This window comes from Chrysochloris asiatica, unplaced genomic scaffold, assembly GCF_000296735.1.
Source record: "Chrysochloris asiatica unplaced genomic scaffold, ChrAsi1.0 scaffold00090, whole genome shotgun sequence".
NCBI lineage: Eukaryota > Metazoa > Chordata > Mammalia > Afrosoricida > Chrysochloridae > Chrysochloris > Chrysochloris asiatica.
Window position 1 is genome coordinate 4,901,035 of NW_006408608.1, and position 6,471 is coordinate 4,907,505.

Sequence of the window (6,471 nt, forward strand, 5' to 3'; positions counted from 1 at the left end):
GTTATGTAATATCGAGTCAGTTCCAACCCATAGCGACCCTGTATAGGGTTTCCGAGGGTGTAAATCTTTACGGGAGTAGAAAGCCTCATCTTTCTCCCGGAGCAGCTGGTAGTTTCGAACCGCTGGCCTTAAGGTTCGCAGCCTGATTCGTAACCACTATGCTACCAGAGCTCCTTGGAGAACAGTATAGTTAACAGATATTGAACAAAAATTTGGTTACATATTGGGTCCCAAACTATTGAAATTAAGCTGTTTAATGAAAAAGTATACATTTAAAATGTAAGCACAGATATAAAAATATAGTCACTAGCTCTAAAATGATCAAAGTCCCAATCACATGAGAACTTGATAATATTAATAAATTTCCCTTTTCCATATTTGGTGGTGGTGGTGTGCCATGAAGTTGGTTCCAACTCATACTGACCCTGTACAGGGTTTCCGAGGCTGTCAATTTTTACAGGAGCAGAAAGCCTCATCTTTCTCCCATGGGACAGCTGGTAGTTTTGAACTGCTGACTGTGAGGTTAGCAGCCCAATTTGTAACCACTACACTACCAGAGCTTTTTAGAATCATTTTTTTCCCCCAAAACAGTAGAAAATAAAACAACCACTGTATTATTTTCAAAGAATATTTTATCTGTTTGGGAGGGCCAAATGTTGGAGCCCTATTAACAGACTTGCAGTAGGGCTCTCTGGTGAAATTATCTATAAACTATCATAACTTCAAGCAGATGAACAGTATTATTAACTAGCCTGTCCTTTACTAGGTCATTCTTTCAACAAGCTAATATTTCATAGTCTTTCTGTTTAATCCTCTAAGAAAACGAAATAACTTATTCCAAATTGTGTTTAGTTTTCCAGAAATGAATATAATGACTGATTATTTTCTTAAAAGAAAATCAAGTCTTATGTTTCTACCATTCTTTTTTCTTGCAAAGTTGCTTAAAGTAACTGCCCCCTCCCCCAAATTCAGGAAGTACTATTCATGTACCCAGTACTTAGAATTACTAGTTGGTATTGTTGTTTCTCTGCTATGCATAGAGTTTCTCTGCTATGAATAAGGAGGATCGTAGAAGAATTGATGCCTTTGAGTTGTGGTGTTGGAGGAGAATACTGAAAGTGCCATGGACTGCCAAAAGAACCAATAGATCTGTTTTGGAAGAAGTGCAGCCAGAGTGCTCCTTGGAGGCCAGGATGGCTAAGCTTTGTCTCTCCTACTTTGGACATACTGTCCGGAGGAAACAATCGTTGGAGAAGGATGTCATGCTGGGTAGGGTGGAGGGTCAGAGAAAAAGACGAAGACCCCCAACGAGATGGATCAGCCAGGTGGCATCATTGATGGACTCAGGTGTGGCAGCGGTAGTGAGGTTGGCCCAGGATCGAACATTGTTTCGTTCTGCTGTGCATGGGGTCGCTATGAGTCGGTTTCGACTCGATGGCACCTGACATGACATTGTTGTTAGCTGCCATTGAGTCGATTTAGACTCATGGTGACCCTCTTTAGGGTTTCCAAGGAGAGGCTGGTAGGTTTGAACTGCTGACCTTGCAGTTAGCAGTCCAGTGTTTGTCGTACAGCACCACACCAGGACTCTAGAATTATTAAAATTTGCAAATAGATATAGAATTCAAATACAAAATAGACTGGAAAAACATTTGCATATATTAATCATTAATATCCCTATGTGGTACTATTTGAAGTGCCTATTTATTTATTTTACTCATCTGTATGTTCTCAACTTTTATAATTTGAAAGTGGCAATAATGGAATGGCTAATAACAAAGTGACTAGGTCACTTTAATTAAGGATTCCTCTGGAATGTGGATATTGGATTACAATAAATCAACATATTAATGTTAACAGATCCCACATGAACAAAATATTAGTAGGCTCTAAGTTCATTCAACCAGAGAGTTCATTCAACCTTCTAAGAGTCTACTGCTAATCACTATCTGAGGAAAACTTAACCCTTCACTATAAGTGATATGCATTAGTCAAAACACCCCAGAATTAGGAGATTATTTTTAAAATAGAATAGATTTTTAAGTAGAATATAAATCCTATAAATCAAAGCTGATTCACTTAGACTATATAATTGCACTTGATAGAATCTCAAAATGCAATGTTTAGTAACTTATTACATATCTATAGTTCAGCAGATTTAAAGTTTTAAGTTCGCCTATTGCTCTTACGGAGTCCTGGTGTGGCACTGTGGGTTAATACGCCACACCGCAAAGCCGTTTGAACTGCTGGGTCAGCAGTTCAAGCTCACCAGCTGCTCTTCAGAAACCCTATACAGGGTTGTTATGGGCAGGAATTGACTCGACAGCACTTAACAACAACAACTGCTCTTACAGAGTCCTGGTGTGGCACTCTGGGCTAAAGCACTGGACTGCCAAGGTCAGTTTGAACCACAAAGTTTATGGTTCAAACTCACCAGCCACTTACTGGAAACCCTATACAGGGCTACTGAGTCAGAACCCACTCAAAGCCACTTAACAACAACAACTGCTCTTACTGGTGTCACACTGTAGGATAAGCACTCAAACACAAGGTTGGTTTCAACCGCAAGGCTGGTGGTTCAAACTCACCAGTCGCTCCTTGGAAACCCTATACTATAGGACCTGACTCCCTATACAGTCGGAACTGACTCCTTATAGTCTGAATTGACTCAATGACACGTAACAACAACATACTACAACTCACCTGGGAGCTATCCTTTCACTTAGAAAATAATGTTTTGTTGTAAAGAGAATTCCTCAAGACAACTTTTAATTTTTTAATGCTAGACTAATCTAAATGGTTTTTCTAAGAAAGAAAACTCAACCAGTGAGAGTTATTATGACTAAACATGTCACTGTAAACTGTTATCTGATGGGAGGGGCAAAGGATGAACTAATAAGGGATTTTATGTTTTCTGGATTCTCTCATGGTAATTTAGACACCCACCCAAGCATAAATCATTTACTTAAAAATTTTCACTGGAAAAAGTGTCTTCAAATGAGGATACTTTTGTCCTTCATAATTTTCAACTTAAATAGGTTGTTTCACTCAAGATAGGTTTCCGGAGATGCTAATTTAAACAGCCCATAAGAACTTTGATGTTATGCCTTTTTCAAATGATATAATTTACACACTTAAAACTTTTTTTCGCCCTAGTTCCTATTATCCTACTATTAATAGGAATTCTAATTTTCAAGGCCTTCATTAACTACCATTTATGTAAAACAGAATCCATTCCAAAACTGCTCATTTAAAGGACACTTGACCTGCTAATTTCCAAGCTTCGAGTTATAGCCATGTTATCAAGAGAAGGCTACAGCTTAATATTATTTGACATCCTCTGATGTTGTGCCTTGTATAGGGCTTCTGACGAGCCGCTGGGGGGTTTGAACCACCAGCAGTCCAGTGCTTATCATACAGCATCACACCAGGACCCTCTAGATAGCTTTTTATATACTGAGTTCCTAGAGGAATCTGGTGCTCACTCAAATGTCCCACCAGACAGAAAGCTCTCCCTTTGGTAAGAACCACTCAGTGGCTCCGCCCAGAGCCTGACCTGGGACCTAGACAGACAGGGTCAGTTGTGCAGCCCCACAGCACAAAAATGCCACAAGGATCACATCAGCTTTTAGCGAGCCTCAGTGAGTTTTCTTCAAAAGCAAGCTCCCTTTTTAAAACTTTACATCCATGAAGATCTGAACGTGTGCTAACAACCTAAGGAAGACAGTTACTCCACCAGGGAAACAAAAGTAGTTCAAAAGGATGGGTGTAAAGGAAAAGAAAGTTCAGAAGCTAGGAACTGGGGGCAAACTTCTGTATTCCTTGACAAGGGAATCTTGCTGGATTTCAAAAACAAGGTTGGAGATCAGAGTTGTTTTGTTTCTTTTTTTAGGAATTCACAAGCCTAACCATTTCCACATTCCCAAGGAAAAGGAATAACTGCACCTCAAAAAAGAAATGCGGTTACTATGGTTACCAGTCTCCAACCTCAATTCTGCAAAGGGAGACTGAGCTGTAGGCAAAGGTCCTTTTCTTTGTCTGCATGCACACATGGAGAATAAACCTAACAGCCTGCCCTGCAGGCTGAGCACAGGATTGTTTCGGAGAACCAAAGCAGCATTAAAACAAAGATGTGGGGTAAAAAATTTCAAAACAAAAAACTCCCACTGGAGTAGACACTATAAAACAGAGTAGAACTGCTCCCATAGGGCCTCCAATGCTGTAATCTTCATGGGAAAGGACTGCCACATGTTTCTCCCGCTAAGCGGCTCAAAGCTTCGGCCAAACGCTTTAATCACTGTGCCACCAGGGACCCATTCAAAATCATGAACACCTTTATTTTGGAGTACTAGTGTGGCGCTGTGGGTTAATGTGCCAGACTGCAAAGCCGTTTTAACTGTAAGGTTGGAGGTTCAAGCTCACCAGCTGCTCCTTGGAAACCCTATACAGGATCGCTATTGGTCGGAACCGACTCAACGGCACTTCACACAACACACACAAGCAGGAACTCCAGACATCGCCTGATATAAGCCAGCCCAGGCAACACCCAGTCCTTCAACTAGGACTGTTCTCCCAAGTTTAAAGACTACCATAGTCCAGTCACCGAATCCAGTAAGCAAATATGGCGTAGGAAAGAGTCAATGGGAAGCCAAAGATACAGTCCATCGACAGCCCAAGCTAAACCCGTGGTATAGAATCAGTAATCTCTCAAAAGGCTACAATTTCCGTAAGTAGGAGTTGAGAAAAAAGTGTGTTAGGAACAACCCAGATGTTCAGACCCACTTCATATCAAAGACGCTACAACAATCAGCGCGGAAACAGCAAGGCAAACGCAATCTACAGCGCAGGCGCGCGGAGCAACGTCTAGAGTACTTTGGTCTTGCCCCTCCTCCTTCCCTCAAAGGCCAGGGAAGTTCCCCAATGCGCGTGCGCACTGAGAAACGTTGGGGAGGGGGAGAAAACTGTTCCCGGCATTGTGAAAGAGAACCGCCCCCGCGGCGAACGCGCGCGCGCTCACGGACACTCTCACACTCGCTCCCGAGCTGCCCACCCGGTCCGTTACGCATGCGCGCTACAAGGAAGGCGCTGGCTGAGCCTGCGGCATTTTGTTGGGTATCCCTGAGAAGTTTCTGGAAAGACAGCCAAGGGGAAGCTGGGGGATGGGAAGCGCAGGGAAATGAGTGCTTGAGAGAAAGGAAAGGAACAAATCTAAAGCACCCCAACATCGCCCTACATTACAACCATCAAGCCAAGGCCAAAGCTCACTTGGACCCTCATGCCAGGGGAAAAAAGCAGGAAGACTGCAGCCGCTCCTTTCTCTGCCTGTGCCAAGGCCCCTCAGCACAGGGAGAAGGGAGAGACCTGGGGAGGGTAGCGGTGAAAAGCCTAAAATGCTCCCTGGAAGTTTGCATGATGGAATGAAAGCCGAAAGCTGCCCTCTGGAGCCGCCAGTGCACTTGGGGGCCATCAAGGGCTCGTCGCTGCCCTCTTGAGTGCAGGTTCAGTATGTTAGGATTCAACGTGGCTGCCGAAGTATTGGCTTTGGGATTGCTTTAACTCTTTTTCCTTTAATTTCCCTTTATTTGGGGGGAATCCTTCCCTCCCTTTTCCTGCCTGGAGCTAAAGCTGCGAGTCTGTGGACTCCTCCCCGCGCCTGTGAGGACTGTGCCTCACCTGGGCAGGGGTTGCTTGCCGGTGTGAGGCTCCCATTGTTTACCGCTTCAGGTAAATGCCTCTCGGAGAGGGGCAAGTTGGGAAGAGCAAGGCAGCTCGCACACACAAAGGCACTGCGTCGTTTATGAACTTGCAGCCATGCTTCCGCAGAAGTGGCCCTAGGTGGGACGATGACTAAAGGAGCTGTGGCCCGTTGGGGCAGGGAGTCCAGAAAAAAAACCCATCAAAATGAAGTGAAGGTTCGCAATTCCGTGCTGGGGGCAAGAATCCCGGCGCCTTTTACTTCTCCTTCGGGCGCTCCTCTCCCAGGATCGGCTGCCATTTTGTGGCGTAACCGCCATTTCGCGCTACCCGCGCCCGGGCGGGGGGAGGGGGGCGCGTCCCCGCTTCTCACGGTGGGCGGGGGTGGGAGGGGGCGTCGTCGGCGCCGTGGAGAGCGCCTGTGGTGCCCCCCAGAAGCCAGGGGCGAGCACGTCCTCTTTGTTCTTCACTTCTGGTCTGGACACACTGTGTCCTTACCACAGAGCGTGTGTACGCAAATTACCTTGTCGTTTCTACCCCCAGGAACCCTTTAAATAGTGGAAATTCCCACCCCCACCCCTGCAGTGTGAAAGGGATCAAATTTATGAGGAAATGCTTCGAAGGCAACCGTGGGAAGCTGTCGTTTCACCCTGAGAATGTAGGCGTTTTCTGGAGTTGGGTGCGGGTGGGAGTAACAAGTCCGTCCATTTGAAGGTTGTGTCTATTGTGAGATGCCATCGAGTCGATTGCGACCCTGAACGACGCTGTGTAGACTTT

General features: G+C 44.9%; 1 pseudogene; it reads left to right on the forward strand.

Annotated features, from left to right (window-relative positions):
- The first annotated feature begins 4,920 nt into the window (after window positions 1–4,920).
- LOC102816497 lies at window positions 4,921–5,492 on the forward strand (annotated as a pseudogene).
- The last annotated feature ends 979 nt before the right edge of the window (window positions 5,493–6,471 follow it).